Below are 16,143 nucleotides of genomic sequence, written 5' to 3'. Positions count from 1 at the left end.
CTCTTTTGTGGTTCTTTGAAACAGGCTCTCATTAAATATTCCAGGCTGGGCACCAGCCGGGCCTGTGAGTGTGTGTACTGAACCCAGGGCCTTTGTCCTGAGCTACATCCCCAGTCCTTTTTTATTTTTGATAGATTCTCACCAAGTCACTAGATTGTCCAGGCTGGGCTGGAACTTGTGAACCTCTTGTCTCTTGTCTCCCACAGTGCTGGAAATACAGGTGTGGGCCACCAAACCCCCCCCCCCCACGTTTACACGGTGTTTTGCACATACCGTAACTGTTCAATGAGTTTGCTTCCAATATTTCACTGACAAATTTGCAGTAAATATTTTGGAACACAAAATTCTTACAAACTTTGCCAGTGTTTCTAGAGGCATTACTCCTGGAATGAACCGCTAAGTTAAATCTACCATTTTTTTTTTTCTTTGAGACAGGGTTGTGCTAGTGTAGTTCAGACTGGCCTCGAACTCATGATGAGCCTCTTGCCTCAGCCTCCGGAGTGCTGAGATTACATTCTGCAGGGTTGTCATGTTTCCTACAGTCCCCTTCCCATCAGTCTCTTAAAAGCCTGCGCCAAGTTCATTCTCGCGATGCCGTAGTTGTCGCGGTGCCTGCTGGGAGTCGTGGTCCGAGGCCACTGTGGGGAGCAGGCGCGGGCGAGCACCGCAGGCCGGACTTTAGGACCTGGCGAGGAGTGGCGGGCCGGGAGATCGGGCGCGCGCTCGGGAGCAAGAGCGGCTGCAGCGGCGTAGGGAGCGAGCGGCCCGGGCGGCAGAGGAGGAGTCGGGGCTCGGTAAGAGGTGCCGGCCTGCACCTGTGGAGTGCCCGCCGTGCGAGGGCACGGCCTGGAGGCGCTGAGGAGCGGGGCCTGCGCCCGCCGCGACGAGAACCTGGGACCGCGGAGACGCAGAGGAAGGCCGAGGGCCGCAGGTGGCGGCGGGGTTGGGCCGGCCGGCGCCTAAACCCGGGGAGTTGGCGCCGCTCCTCCCGCGGTCTGTCCTTCCGGCGCCCGCTCCAGCCTAGCCTCCGCCCGCCTCTCCCGGAAGCCCGGCTCTGACCTTTGACCCCTGCGCGGGGCTTGCCCCCGCCTGCTGCTTCCTCTAGGGGCCGCTTGGCCCGGGAGGGCTATGGGCGGCCAGGCCTCCGGGTTTGTGGGTGCCCTTGTTTTTCTTTTAGTAATGGGATACTGAGTTTTATTAATTTATTACTTATTAATATTTTCCTTAACTTTAAATTTTGAGACAGGGTTTGTCTAAGTCACTGAGTTACCCACTTGTTGGGCTCGAATTTGAGATCCTCCTGCCTCAGTCTCCCAGAGTGCCGGAATCCCAATCATGCACCCGCAAGCCCGGCTTGTAGGATGTCTTAAGGTGTCCTGAGCTGTCTTATCCTCCTGCCTTCAGTCTCCAGCTGATGGGCTTCACCCACCTTTTACACAGAGTCAGTGAAATATTTTCTGGGGTAGCTTGATACAAGCCCTGGGAAATAAGGAGCCCTCAAAGCTGAGGGGGTGCAGCCTCTGGAAAGCAGGGCAGCAGGAAAATTGAGCCAGGCCCCAATGAGTATGGCACCATCAGCAATTCTCATTCTCTTTCTGTCTCTCTGTCTCTTTCTCTCTTTCTCTCTCTGTCTCTCTGTCTCTCTCTCTCTCTCTCTCTCTCTCTCTCTCTCTCTCTCTTTCTCTTTGAGACAGGGTCTTGTGTAGTTCGGCGGACCTTTAATTCTTAGTAGGGATTCTCCTGCCTCAGCCTCACAAATCCTTGGATTATAGGCCATGGTGCACTGACACACAGATGGCTCTCAGATTTGAAGACTGTTTGTTAACCAAGGCAGTTAGGACAAACGTGGTTTGTGTAGCTGCTGTCAATTTAGTACAAGTCACTCGGAGTAATTTTGGGTGTGCCTTTCGTTGAATGTATGTGTATACTAATTTCTATGTGAATAAGTGCAGGATATTTCATCAGGGAAGGGTAGATTCTTCAAGTTAGGAAAGTCTTATTCTTAGGATTAAGGGAGCGTTTTAAAAATTTGTTTTGGGGCAATCCACTCAGGACCTCTTGTGTCTCTGTGACAGAAGCTTTCTTTTTCTCAAATATTCTGCTCAAAAAAAAAAACCCCAAAAAACAAAAAACCAGTTTGTTTTGGAGTCAGGCATGGTGGCACATGCCTGTAATACCAGCACTTGGAGGCTGAGGCAGGAGGATTGTTGCAAGTTTGAGACCAGCTGGAGCTATAAAATGAACTCAAGCTTGCCCTGAACTGCAAAGCCAGACCCTGTCTTAAAAAAAGGGTGGGGGGGGGGGCTGGGGATTTAGCTCAGCGGCATAAGCGCCTTCCTTGCAAGTGTGCAGTTGTGAGTTCGGTCCCTGGTACTGATAAAAACGAAAAAGACAAAACAAAAACAAAAAAACAACAAAAAAAACCCCCCAGGGATTTAGCTCAGTGGAGTCTGCTTGGCAAACTCGAAGCCTTGAGCTCAATCCCAGACACACACACAAAGACCAAAAAAAATTTGGTGGTAGAGGGTTGGGGGAGGTGGCGCACTGTATATCTTTAGGCTTCCCCTGGCTGTCCTGCACTATGTAGTGAGTTTAAGGCCATCCTGAACCTACATAGGGAGACCCTGTCTCAAAAAACCAACCAGTACCCCCTCCCAATATTTTTTCTCAGTCTTGAGGACTGAACTCAGGGTTTTCTCACTAAGTTTCACGATTTTTTTTTTCTTTTTCTTTTTGTTTTTTATCGGTACTGGATATCGAACTCACGACCACCTGCTTGCAAGGCAGGTGCTTATGCTGCTGACCTAAATCCCCAGCCCCATGATTTTTTTTTTTTTTTTTTTTTTTTTTTTTGATGTTATGACAGAGTCTTGCAAAGGCTCTGAGTTGCTTTGGCTGGACTTGAATTTTTGATCCTGGCTTTTGTTGTTTTCCTTAGATTTTTTTCAGTCATTATAGTTGACTAATTCAACGTTTTTTTTTTTTTTTTTTTTTTTTGGTGCTGGGGTTCGGACTCATGATCTTGCACTTGTCAGGCAGGTCCTTTTACCACTGAGCTAAATCCCCAGCCCCTACTTCAACATTTATACAAAACAAACATGAAAAGAAAGAAACAAACATGGGGACTCCAAAGCTGTTGTAAGGAAATTTAGAACTTCATAGACTGCAAGTTAGGAATCTATAAAGTTCAGAGGAAATGACCATGTTATAAATTGATTCAGCATCTATGAGGATGAGGTTTTGTTTTTTTTTTTTTTTTTTTTTTGTCTTTTTCATTTTTATCGGTACCAGGGATCGAACTCACGACTGCCTGCTTGCAAGGCAGGCGCTTATGCCGCTGAGCTAAACCTCCAGCCCCGAGGATGAGTTTTTAATTCAGCAAACATATATTGAATGCTTACTGTGTAACTGACACTGAGAATACAAATAGTACCCTCCTTTAAGACCATAATGATGAAGGATGTAGTTTGATGGGAAATGCTCTTGTTTTTGGTGGAGTTGAACTCAGGGCCTTGTGCTTGCTATACAAGTGCTCTAACACTGAGCTACATCCCCAACCTTGGTTTTGGTCTTTCTGTTTAGAGGCAGCAAGCATCTCAGGAAGTTACTCAGACTGGCCTCTATCCTTTTGCCTCAGCCTCGAGTAGCTGGGATCACAGGAAAGTACCACCACTGGTGGCATGACAAGATTTTGTAGTGCTGTGTGTTACATGTCCATATAAAGCCGTCTGTATGGTATGAAGAGAATCCTGCTTAGGAGAGTCAGGGAGATCTTTGTCGTGGAAATACTTGAGTTGGGTGTTTGGAAGAATAAGTAGGAGCTTGCACAAATAAGAAAGGACATTCTGGTTTGAGAGAGCAGCATTTGCAGAAGGCATAGGGCAAATGAGAGAACAAATAGCGTGTTTCTGGGCTGGGCCTGTTGCTCAGTGGGAGAATGCTTGTTAGCCAGCTCTGAACCCTGAGTTCCAGCCTCAGCATGAGACAGAATTTTTCCAAAACAGGATGTGTGGTGGGGACATTGCTTGATGATGAGACTGAAATGAAGGTGGAGAGCCATTGGAAATTTTTTTTTAGTACTGGGACTACTAAGACTGTGTGCTTGCTAGGCAGGCACCTGTGCTGCAGAGCTAAATCCTCAGCCTGCCACTAGAATTTTTAAAATCAGGAGTGGCAAGTAAAGATTAAAATTATGAAAGATGTGCCCAGGCTTGGTGGCCCACACCTGCAATCCTAGCACTTGGGGCTGAAGCACAAAGATTGTGAGTTCCAAGCCAGCATAGACTACATAGTAGGACCCTGTCTCAAGTCACAGCAGTTAAAATAAAAAAATATTAAAAAAGGAAGCAAGCCGGTCAGTGGCATTTACTTGTCTCGTTTTTTGTTTTTTTGTTTTTTTTGTCTTTTTATCGGTACCAGGGATTGAACTCACGACTGCCTGCTTGCAAGGCAGGCACTTATGCTGCTGAGCTAAATCCTCAGCCCCCACAGGCACTGTTTAGATGAGCTATATCCCCGGCAGGACAGTTTTGTCTGTTTTATATTTTTTTAGCTTTCTTTTTTTTTTATACTAGGGATCAAATTCATGACCTTGCGCTTGCCAGACAGGCACTTAAGTCACTGAGCTAAATGCCCAGACCCTTGTTTGTTCATTTGTTTTTGAGATAGGGCCTGGCTCATTTGTTTTTGAGATAGGGCCTTGAACTCACTGTGTAGCCCAGGCTGGCCTCAGACTTGTGATCCTCTTGCCTTAGCCTCCTGAGTGGTGGGATTATAGGTGTGCCACTATGCCCAGTTTGGTTCGATATTTGTTTTGGTAGTGCTGTGGATCAAACCCAAGGCTGGGCGCGTGTTAGAGAAACTTAAATCTGCAGCCCATTATAGGTTGTTAAAGGCTGGGGTGACTATAGGAAGAAGTGAGGAGAGACAGTCAGGTGTGCTGAAATCAAGCTCCTTGTAGGCGGTACAAAAGGAGACATTAGCGGGCAGTGGGAGGGAAGTCTAGTTACCTTATGGCTACAGTCTGGCTGTTTGTGAACTCAGACCCTCAGACTGCTTCAGAAAGTGGCAGAATGATGCTAAGTGTGTTTGCAGTGCTGGGAGCTATTGTAAGGGAAATTAATGGAGGCTTTTTTTTTTTTTTTTTTTTTTTATTGAGATGGGGTCTTGCCATATAGTCAAGGCTGGCTTTCAATTTTCAGTGATCCTCTGCCTCAGGCTCCCAAGTGCTGGGATTAGAGGTGTGTATCACCTTGTTCTGTTGGTGGTATATTTTCTTACTGTAAGAAATTTTTAAAAGTTTTTGATTGTACCTCAAATCTTTTTTTCCCCTCTAAGTACTGAGTATTGAACGCAAGGCCTTCCTATTGAGTTACACCATCTCTTTTGTTTTAAAATTGTATTTTATTTACTTTTTTTCGTTTTTTGAGACTGGCTCTTGCTATATTTAGTACAGGTTGGCCTTGAACTCACTATATATCCCCAAGTTGGCCTTGAACTTGCAGCAATCCTCCTGCCTCCAGCCTCTGGAGTGCTGGGATTACAGGCATGTGCCATCATGCCCAGCTCATCACTCCTTATAAATTTACTTTTTACTTTGAGACTGGATCTTGGAAATTTGATGATTTGCCCAGTTTGAGCTTGAATTTGTGATTGTCCAGCTTCAGTCTTCCAGTGAGCTGGGATTGTACATCTGTGTACCATAACTTGGCAATAGTTCTAAATAAGTGAGGGTTTATATGAAAAACAACCCTGAGGAAAAATATTTATTTTGTTTATTAACAAATATACAGATATGTGATTCTACTTAATAGTGAGCTTTTCAAGACAGAGACCTCAGTAATACTTTGGTTCTTTTCTGTCTTGTGCTATGATTGTGTTATTATTAGGTCTTGATTAGCTGTTTCTAAGCTAGCAGAAAGGGTTTGGGGATACAGTTCAGTGGGAGTTCAGTGGTTGTCATGCTTTAGCTCTAGATTTGATCCCTAGTACTACAAAAATTGAACAAAAATGGTAGACTGAAGGGGGAACATGGTGGAGATCCCTTGTAATCCCAGCACTCTGAAAGGCTACGGCTGGATGATCAAGTCCAAGTTCAGTTTGGGCAGTGTAAGGATTTAGCAAGACCCTGTTTTTAAAAAAAAAATTACAAAGGGGGCTGGGGTGTAGCCCAGTGCACAAGAAGTCTCTGGTGCTGTAAAATACAAAACTAGCAAGAAATTTATTGAGTTTGTTAGGTCGTAGTTACCATTTGGATTTCCACTAAGAAGACTATGATAGTCTGTTTTATCATCTTCATTTTCTTGCTCTTTTTTACAGATGGAGTTTGAGTCCCTGACCTTTTGCATGGTAGGCAAACACTATTATGGAGCCATACCTATCTCCAGCTCTGTGGTTTGCATTTACCTTAAGTGGTATTCATGAGACTCCTGTGGCCCAGCAGGAAGGACTTGAGAGCTGAGTGACGATTTGCTGCTGCTTGTTGCTTGAGAAGTAGCAGTGCCAGGTGCACAGGAGATGCTATTAGTTTACAGGCACTTCCTGTTCTTGGTGAGAGGATCTCACAATGAATTCTCATTGTAGATGTCAGAGAAATGTGGTTTTTAGTCAGAATTTCCTGAAATTTTCCCTCTCAGTTAGGGATTGGTTTTGTGTACAGTAATTTGAAAAGAAACGTGATGTGGTTGTGTCAGGTTGTCTGCATTATTGGTTTGCGAAACCTGGTAGCAGCAGCACCTGGCAGATGCTGATGGGACCAGGTCCTGTGGTCCTCTCTGAAGTGAGGTCACCTGCAGTAGGCACAGACTGATTGTTACTGACAGGAAAGACTGGGAAATTTCTGGTTTTGCCATTTGGGGGAGTGTCTAAGTTACTTCCACTTTCAAGGAGAGGCTCAACACCCACTCTGCTATGAGCACTGTCCAGAGCCCATGTGAGAGATGGTCCTTCCCTTCACGTGGCTCGTATGCTAGCTCAGTCAGCTGGGCTTTGTGGTGGCTGGCCTTGAACTCACTATGTAGCCCTCGCTGGTTTTGAGCTCTCAGTGATCTTCCTGCCTTGGCCTTCTGAGTGCTGGGATTCCAAGCATTACTACCACACCTGGCTGAGTTGACTTTTCTTGGATAAAGTGGGAATGTTAATATTATGGATCAGTTAGCAGTATGCGTAGAGTTTTCACTTTTAACAGGTTGTAGTTCTTAATATTTTGCCAGCTACTAACACCTGATGTTTGCACTCACAGGACATTCTGACATGAAGAAGGGCTACCAGATAGAGGATGTTCATGGCTTCACCATTTGCTGCTTATATTGGGCAAAGTAAAATTCTTATAAAATTAGGGCAGTAATACCTATTTTATCTGATTATTGTAGACATTAAATACAGAGTATTTAATACTGAGAACAGTGTCAAGTGCATAGTAAATGTTAGGGTGTTAATGTATCACTCCAAGTGGGAGGCTGTGTTCTTAAAAAAGAACGTAGACTTTTTTTTTTTTTTTTTTTGGTGTTTTTTGTTTTTATTGGTGCCAGGGATGCCGCTGAGCTAAATCCCCAGCCCCAAGAACGTAGACTTTTATCACTGCTGGGTATGGTGGCACATATCTGTAGTCCCAGCACTTGGGAGGCTGAGGACAAGTTTGAGGCCAGCCTGGTATACATAATGAACTCAAGGCCAGCCTGAGCTATCCTGCCTCAAAAAAGAAAAAATTCACTGAAGCTGCTGGCAGTGAGTGGCCCATGCCTGTAATTGGAGCACTGAAGGTGGCTGAGCTAGAAGAGCACTGTAAGTTTAAGTTCCTCTGGGCAACTTAGCAAGACTCTTTCTCAAAACAAAACACAACAGAGCAAACAAAATAAAAGAAAAAAATGGAAAGGGCTGGGACTGTAGTTCAATGTTACAGAGTCCCAGTATTGAAAAATCAATTTCATCTCCATAAATTAAAAGAATAAATTGACAGAACAAAGTGCAAAGAGAGAGCATCTGTCCTTTCCTGGTGCATCCCATGGAGGGGTTTCGGGCAGAGGGCTTAAGGATGTCACTGCTGTTTTTATGTTGGAGATGAAGGTGTCGAGGAACTCACAGGAAAGATGCAGTGAAGTGGAAAGAGCTATATGCTTTTTTCCTAGGCAGTCTGCAGGGTGGAATTGGGGGACATGTGTGCCATGCTACTGACAGAAACCGTGCCAAGGAATCCTGTCCAACAGTAGAATGTGACCACCATTCGGGGCTTTCAGAAGGGAAGAGAGTGACAGCCACATTTTCTATGAGAAAAAGATGTATTAGGGGATGAGGTGAAGGATTGGGCTTGGAGGTAGAACAGTTTACATTCTCTAAAGTGCTTATAGTGTTAATATCTAGGGCCAGAGTTGCTAGGCCTTGCAGAAGAGTGTAGGGAACACATAACTTTTTATTTTTCTGGTAATGAGGAGTGAACTCAGAATGTCATGTGTGCTGGGTGAGTAGTGTACCAGTTATTTACAGCTAGATTTTTTTTTTTTGAGGCAGGGTCTTTCTATGTAGTTCAGGTTGGACTTGAACTCACTATGTAGCCCAGGCTGACACTGATGTTATGGTGATCTTCCTGCCTCAGCATTCCAGGTGCTGGGATTACAGATATGTGCTAGGCTAGCATACTTGGCTTCTCTCTCCTCTTTTACAGTATCTTTTCTTTATTAAGTTTTTGGTTTTTTCTTTCTTTTTTTTTGAGACAGTTTCACTGTATTACTGAGTGTTGGGATTACAGTCATGTGCCATGATGCCTGGGTTATTACTAAAAGTTTTTTTTTTTTTTTTAAGCACTGGGAATCAAACTCATGACCTCACCCTTGCCAGGCAGACTCTGTGCCGTAGAGCTATTTTCCCAGCCCATTATTAAGTTTTGATAGAGGATTACTTTCTTTTTTTTTTTTTTTTTTTTTTTTGGTCTTTTTCGTTTTTATCGGTACCAGGGATCGAACTCAGGACTGCCTGCTGGCAAGGCAGGCGCTTATGCCGCTGAGCTAAATCCCCAGCCCCTAGAGGATTACTTTCAGAGGACTTCCTAGGCTCAATTAAAATAGCATCAGTTACCCAGCTGTGGTGGCGTATGTCTGTAATCCCAGCACTTGGGAGTCTGAGGCAGGAGAATTGCAGTTCAACCCCAACCTGGACAACTTAGCAAGAACCTATCTCAAAAATAAGTAAGGGTTGGGGATGTAGCTTAGTGCAGATACCCTGGGGTTAAGCCCCAATACTACACACACACAAAATTTTGTGTATTTCAGCATTTTTTAAAAAATGTGGCATATTGGATAAATAGAGCAACATGACTAAACACTTGAAAATTCATTTTCAGTTTTCCCTTCCAAGATTTCTACCATCTCATTTATGGATTGCTTTGTTTCACCTCACCATTACTTCTGTCCATGTACACGTGTGTGTGACAGTTACCTTCTAGTTTCTGCCACAGCACTTGAAACCCTCCACAGTTTGTCCATGAGGGCTGAGGAGTGTGCACTTCTCACTCATGAAGAACTGCCACCCAGCTGCCCAGAGGCCCTCAGCTTTGCATGTACACAGCCTTCTCTGCTTCTGTCTGCTTCTCTGCCTTTCAGAGACCACTTAGCACAGTAGGTAACAGTAGCAGCTCAGCTTGCTGTGGTCCAGCCTGACTCACTGCTTCACTTTCTTTATTTCCAGTGGTTCTTGGACACTAGGCATTGAGGCACACAGCTGTGAAGCCAGCCTGGGCAGCCTCAAGAGACACTGTCTCAAAATAAGAAATAAAGAGACTGGGAATGTAAATCAGTGTGGAGCCCTGGATTAAGTCCTCAGTACCCCAAAAACCAAAACCCTCAAGAGACTTAATTGACTCCTCCTAGTGCAAGGATCTGAAGTGTGTGGGTTATATATATATTGTGTGTGTATACCTATGCCTGTAATCCCAGCACTCTGGAGGTTGAGCCAGGAAGATCACAAATCCAGCCCCAGCCTGGAAATTTAGTGGTTTAGTGAGACCCAGTCTCAAAACACAAACAAAACCCACAAAAAAACACAAAAAAAGGCGTAGCTGGCTTTCCTTAACATACAGGTTTTATAGAGTTGTATGACTTGGCTTTTTAAAATTTTTTTTTTCCCTCTGCCTGGGTAGAATAGGCAAAGTTTATTGTGAAGCAGATATAGATAATTATACCTTTAATGCAGAAACAACTCCAAACACACTCAGCCACTTTATCTTTGACAAAGGAGCCAAACTATTGAAAGATAGCTTCTCCTATTGAAAGATAGCTTCTATTTTTTTTTTTTGTCTTTTTCGTTTTTATTGGTACCAGGCATCGAACTCACGACTGCCTGCTTGCAAGACAGGCCCTTATGCCGCTGAGCTAAATCCCCAGCTCCCCCTTTTTTTTTTTTTTGGTACTAGGGATTGAACTCATGACCTCATGTTTGCCAAGCAAGCACTTACGTTGCTGAGCTAAACCCCTGGCCTGAAAGATAGCTTCTGTAATAAATGGTGCTGGAAGTATTTGGCTTTTTACATGCCAAAGATTAAAGCTAGAGCAATGTCTTTCACCAAGCCCTAAAATTAAAATGGGTCAAAGATCTAAATATTAAAATAGAGGCACTCAATCTACTAGAAGAAAGAATACGTAGAACTCTTGAAAGACATTGGTATAGGCAAAGACTTTTTTTTTCAATTTTTTTTTTTTAAATCAGTACCGGGGATCGAACTCACGACCACTTGCTTGCAAGGCAGGTGCTTATGCCGCTGAGCTAAATCCCCAGCCCCAAAGACTTTATTTTTTGGACTTTTGAGACAGGGTCTTGCTATGCAGTTCAGGCTGGCCTTGAGCTCAGTTTGTAGCCCAGGCTGGTCTTGAACTTGCAGTGATCCTCCTGCCTCAGCCTCCTTAGTGTTGGGATTACAGGTGAAAGCCATCACACCCAGCGGCAAAGACTTTATGAATGAAAACCCAATCACACAGAAAATAGCACAAAGAATCAACAACCATAATCTCATTAAAAAGCTTGTTTTTTTTATGCTGGGGATTGAGTTTACAACCTTGCACTTCCAGCAGGTGCTTACACCACTGAGCTAAATCTAAAAAGCTTTTTTCTTTTTGGTACAGGGGATTGAACTCATGACCTAGCACTTGCCATTCAGGTACTTAGGCCACTGTGCTAAATCCTCAGCCCTACCTAAAAAGCTTATTTGCATAGCAAAAGAAACCACTGAGTGAAGAGACAACCTACAGTGTGGGAAACATTTTTGCCAGCTGTTCCGCAGACAAAGGACTAATATCTAAAATACATAAAGAACTCAAAAATCAAATCCCTCAAATTTAAAGACCCAAAACTGGGCATCTGAAATGAATAGACATTTCTCAGATGAAGAAGTAGAAATGAAAAAATGTTGAACATTACTGGTCATTGGAGAGATGCAAATTAACACAGTGCTGAGATCCTATCTCACTCCAGAAAGAATGACTATTATCAAGAAGTCGATAACGAATGCTGGAAGAGCTATGGGGGAAAAGACCCTTCTTCACTATTGGTGGGAAGGTAGGCTGGTGCAACCTCTGTGGAAATCAGTGTGGAGAGTCCTTAACTAGGATTGGCGGTCCCATTCAACCCAGCTATTCCCCTTCTGGGTATCTCCCAAAAGAATTAAAAGCATCATACCTCAGAGACATATGCATACCAATGTTTATAGCAGCACAGTTTGTAATAGACAAATCTTGGAAACAACCCAAATGCTCATTAACCAATGAATTGATAAAGAAGATGTGGTGTTTTTTATATAGTGGAGTACTACTATGCCATAAAGATGGATATACTTGAGACATCTATAGCTAAATAAATGTACCCTAAGACCATACTCCTAGGTGAAATAAATTGAACATACATGTTTAAATACTGCATTTTTTTCCCCCTTCGGTACCAGGGATCAAACTCACGACTGCCTGCTTGCAAGGCAGGTGCTTATGCCGCTGAGCTAAATCCCCAGCCCCTAAATACTGCATTTTTTTCCTGATGTATGAGACTGAAAGTGTAAATGATAGTTATTGGGAAAGGGGAAGAAAGTGTTCAAATAAGTGGAACAAGGGAGGGGGAAAAGAAGTAAGGGACAAGAAAAACTGGGAACGGGCTGGGGGATTTAGCTCAGCAGCAAAAGCACCTGCCTTGCAAGCAGGCGGTCATGAGTTTGATCCCCAGTACTGAAAAAATTAAAAAATTAGAAAAAAAAAATAGAAACAAAGCTTTTATAACTGAGAGGAAGAGGAAATGAAGGAAGGGGAGGGGAGTGGGAAAAAAGCAAGCTGTATCATGTACAGGCACAAATTCCCTATGATGAATGTTATGTATCTCTAAAATGTACCAATAAGAGAGAAAAGAATTATATCCTGAAGCTATTTGGCAGGCTGTAGCAGGAGGATTGCACATTCAAGGCCAGCCTGAGAAATTGAGCAATTTAGCAAGATCCTTAGAAAAGAAAAAGGGCTGGGGATGTAGAGGCCCTTAGGTTGTATGCCCCGTGGGGGTGGGGTGGGGGAGGAGCTGGGTGGATTTACCACTTGGGTGAGGGGATTTTTAAAGTTAATGTTATTGGTGTACTTTTGATATACATAGTGATCACTGTCATCATAGGAAATTTGTGCCTGATTTTTTCCCTTCTCCCAGGTGGTGGCCAAGCGCTGTCCTGCTGAGTCGTCTGTACTAAGTCTGACGTTAGGTGCAATCCTCATTGAAGAGTTTGGCTGATTTTTCTCTATGCTTTCTGTCTTACTTCTGAGCATCTGTTAGAGCCTGAGGTTAGGTTGCTGTGCATTGCTGTGCTTCTGCTGGGTTTGCTGCTTTGCAGAAAGGGTTTAAAACCCAGGAATAACAGGGATAATGACACAGCCTTGGAGTGCTTCTTACTCCCTCCTGTGGTTGCAGGTCATTTTCTTTGTGGCTCTGTGCATCCCCCCCCCCCGCCCTTTTTTTTGTCTTTTTGAGACAGGGTCTCATCATGCAGTTCAGGCTGGCTTTGAGTTCACTGTGTAGCCCAGGCTGGTCTCAAACTTGTGACAATCCTCCTGCCTTAGCCTCCTGAGTGCTTGGGATTACAAGCATGTGTCACCAACACCAGGTCCTTTTTTTTATTTTTGGGCAGGGTTTCAATATTTAGTTTAGATTTTTAGGCTTGGATTTAAAACAGTCCTCCTGCCTCAGCCTCTCAGTTACAGGCGTATGCTACCCTTTGGTGTTAATTGTTTTGAAACAGTCTTGCTATGTATGTAACCCAGGTTGGCCTTGAACTGGTGATCTTACTGCCTTGTCCGCCTGAGTGTTAGGATTATATATATGTGTAGTACTACATTTTCTTTCCTTTTTTTTTTTTTTTTTTTTTTGAGACAGGGTTTTGCTATGTAGTTCTGGCTGGCTTTAAATTTACTATATAGCCCAGGCTGGGCCTGAATTGATGATTCTCCTGCCTCAGCTTCCTGAGATTTGTACCACCACGTCCGGCTTTTTTCTTCCTTTCTTTCTTTTTTTCTCCATCCTTCATCCTCCCTCCCTCTCCCTGCTCTTGCTCTGTCTTTCCTCCACTGAGGATTGAACCCAGGGCTTTCACACTGAGCCACACACCCACCCTTTTTTAATTTTAAGATTGAGTCTTGCTAAATTGGCTGGGCTTGGATTTGTGATCTTTCTGTCTCAGCTTCCCGGAGTTGGGATATATTGTGGGCCACTAGGCAGACTCCAACCCCCTTTTATCTGTGCTGAGAATGAGGAGCACAGTGATTGTGTGCCCTGCCAGCTGGCTGAGAGGTCCTTGTTCTCGCTCTGGCTCAATTCATCCTGTACCTGCTCCTCGCAGTGCCTTCCCCAGCTACCGTGGGGAGGTAAACAGACCTGGCAGGATGGAAGCAGATCCCTCCACATTACCAGGTGCTGCAGTTTCCTGCCCTGGAGTCAGGCACTTCCGTTTCAAGTTGAGCAGCACAGGCTTAACTGCTGAGACATGGAGAGAACTGTCTGTAGGCTGCCACCTCTACAGTGTTCCCTGCGCTGCCGTGCATGGCGGCCAAGTGGCTGCTTCAGGGTGTGCAGCCAGTGGTCAGACTGTGACAGAGAGTAATGAGTTGAGGCCAGCAGCTGCATTTCCTTTGCTCCAAATGGAAGGAGAGTGATGAGAAGAATTGAATTTCTTAGGAAATTTGGTAGTTTGGATTGGAATTGTTTTTCCCTCCTCTCCTATTCCTGTTTGCTTATTAGAAAGTATTGATTCTGAAATAGAGTTTATTAGATTTGAGGTGGTCATTGATTAGCTGTAACCCAATTATAAATCCTGAGAGGAGGGTGTTTGTAAACATGTGCTTTTCCTGTTCTGGGGGTCTGGTCTTGCCACCCTGCTAATCAACTGGCTGCAGCCAGCAAGGGCAAGATCTATATCCACTAAGCTGAGAATTGCCCTGCTTTTGATTTATGTTAATAGTGTCCTTTTGGTTTCTAATTTGTTTTTCCCGGATAAGGACATCTTCCTCTTGACAGCCTGTTTTAAGGACACAGGAATGTTCTGAATGGAGACTAAGGCAGAGGCGTGATCTATATTGTATAATGTAAACTGTCTGAAAGACTTATCTTTCTGTCAGTTTTTTTCCTTTTTTTCCTACAGTTTTCTATAAGCCATAATAGAATATGAAGGGTTAGTGAAAATTCAGTAGATATAGGCCTTACTAAAATTTTAGTTTAGACATGGCCTATTATAGAACCTTACTGTGTAGCTCAGGCCGGCTTTGAATTTGTGGCAGTCTTCTTACCTTAGCCTCCTGAGGGCTGGGATTGCGATATGTGCCACTACAACTGGCTCTTTTGAGGATTTTCCCCCAGTTTATTTCAGAATTGCCCAATGAACAATTTCTGCTGAGCATTTACCATGAACCAAGTACTTATATTAGAAACAGTATGCTGGGTGTAGTGGTGCACATCTGTAACGCCAGCATTTGGGAGGCTGAGGCAGAAGGATTTCTAGAAGTTTGAGGCCAGCCTGGGCTACATAATGAGTTCAAGCCCAGTCTGAAATACATAGTGAGAACCTGTCTCAAAACCAAACCAAACCAAAACAAACAAACAAACAAACGGTGTTTAATGTCTAGTCAGGGAAAATTTTTGTGCTTTGTTGTATACTCAGAGGTAAATCTCCTTTTTTGGCTGTATGAAAGAGATGACATCTAAGATAGAAACTTCTATACTTTGGATATATCTCTTCCTTAAGCAAAAATTTGATTTTGATTTGGAAGTTAGTATTTTCAAAAGTCATGAATAAAATTAGTTTTGCTGCTTCAGATTTGTGCGGAGGTAAAATCTGGATTCTCCTTAGTTCTGTAGTTTTCACTGGATGAGCTTAGGTTTCACATTTTAGAGTTTAGGATTTAAGAAAGAAGGGGAGCTTGGTTAATAAGCAAGAGGATCTAGGAGGTGAGGGAAGATGTGAAAATCCATAGTGGAGACTGTGGGACTTCAAGATCTCATGCTGAATGGGTGGAAGGGGAGAATTCCTTGAAGCAAGATTGGAAAATGAAGCATGATTCCCAGACTTTTTATATAGAACTGAAAGATATATCAAAGCTTGATCCAAAGTAGGGTTGCAAATATATAGTATTAAACTTGAAAGTAGTATTCAGTTATTTTGAAATCAGATTTAATTTTTGGCTTATTAACTGCTGTTTTCTGCCTTGGGTCTCTTTCTAGACAAATTTTTTTTTTTTTTCCTTTATTATCGGTACCAGGGATAGAACTCACGACCGCCTGCTTGCAAGGCAGGTGCTTATGCCGCTGAGCTAAATCCCCAGCCCTCTAGACGAATTTTTAAAGACAGTCAAGTGAAGTGTGATTTATGATTCAGTGAAGGCCAAGTACTTTGCAGTGATGAGGCCTATTTACTTTGTGGAGATCGATAAGCACATCAGTCTGCAGCACACTTCCTGCCTTAATGGGCCTAAGCGCGATCAATACTTGGAATTTAATTCCACCATCAGTCTGTGGGCAGTGTGTGCTTTGCTGCCCTCCTTCTGTCAACCTCAGATATATGGCCAGCCCTGTTATAGATGGAGCTAGTTACACTTTTCTGTTTGCTTTGGATCTGCTTTAAGCCTTGTCCACTGGTACACTTAAGGG

The 16,143-nt window shown here is 43.7% G+C and overlaps 1 protein-coding gene across 7 annotated transcripts in view; it reads left to right on the top strand.

Annotated features, from left to right (window-relative positions):
• The first annotated feature begins 399 nt into the window (after positions 1 to 399).
• Positions 400 to 16,143, top strand: part of Armh3 (armadillo like helical domain containing 3) — a 202,672-nt gene continuing 186,928 nt past the window's right edge. For 3 of the 7 annotated variants that reach the window (XR_010046018.1, XM_063244417.1, XM_063244411.1), the window contains exon 1: positions 401 to 794. The gene's annotated coding sequence lies outside the window, so the exon portion shown is untranslated. Of the gene's footprint in view, positions 795 to 16,143 lie in introns of all 7 variants that reach the window. The other 4 variants (XM_063244396.1, XM_063244401.1, XR_010046011.1 and 1 more) reach the window with 3 other exon arrangements.

Source organism: Cavia porcellus, unplaced genomic scaffold (genome assembly GCF_034190915.1).
Source record: "Cavia porcellus strain 051 isolate PalLab524CR breed Dunkin Hartley unplaced genomic scaffold, mCavPor4.1 scaffold_2, whole genome shotgun sequence".
Classification (NCBI taxonomy): Eukaryota; Metazoa; Chordata; class Mammalia; order Rodentia; family Caviidae; genus Cavia; species Cavia porcellus.
The sequence above is the reverse complement of the archived record's forward strand: the minus strand, read 5'-3'. Positions and strand labels throughout refer to the sequence as shown.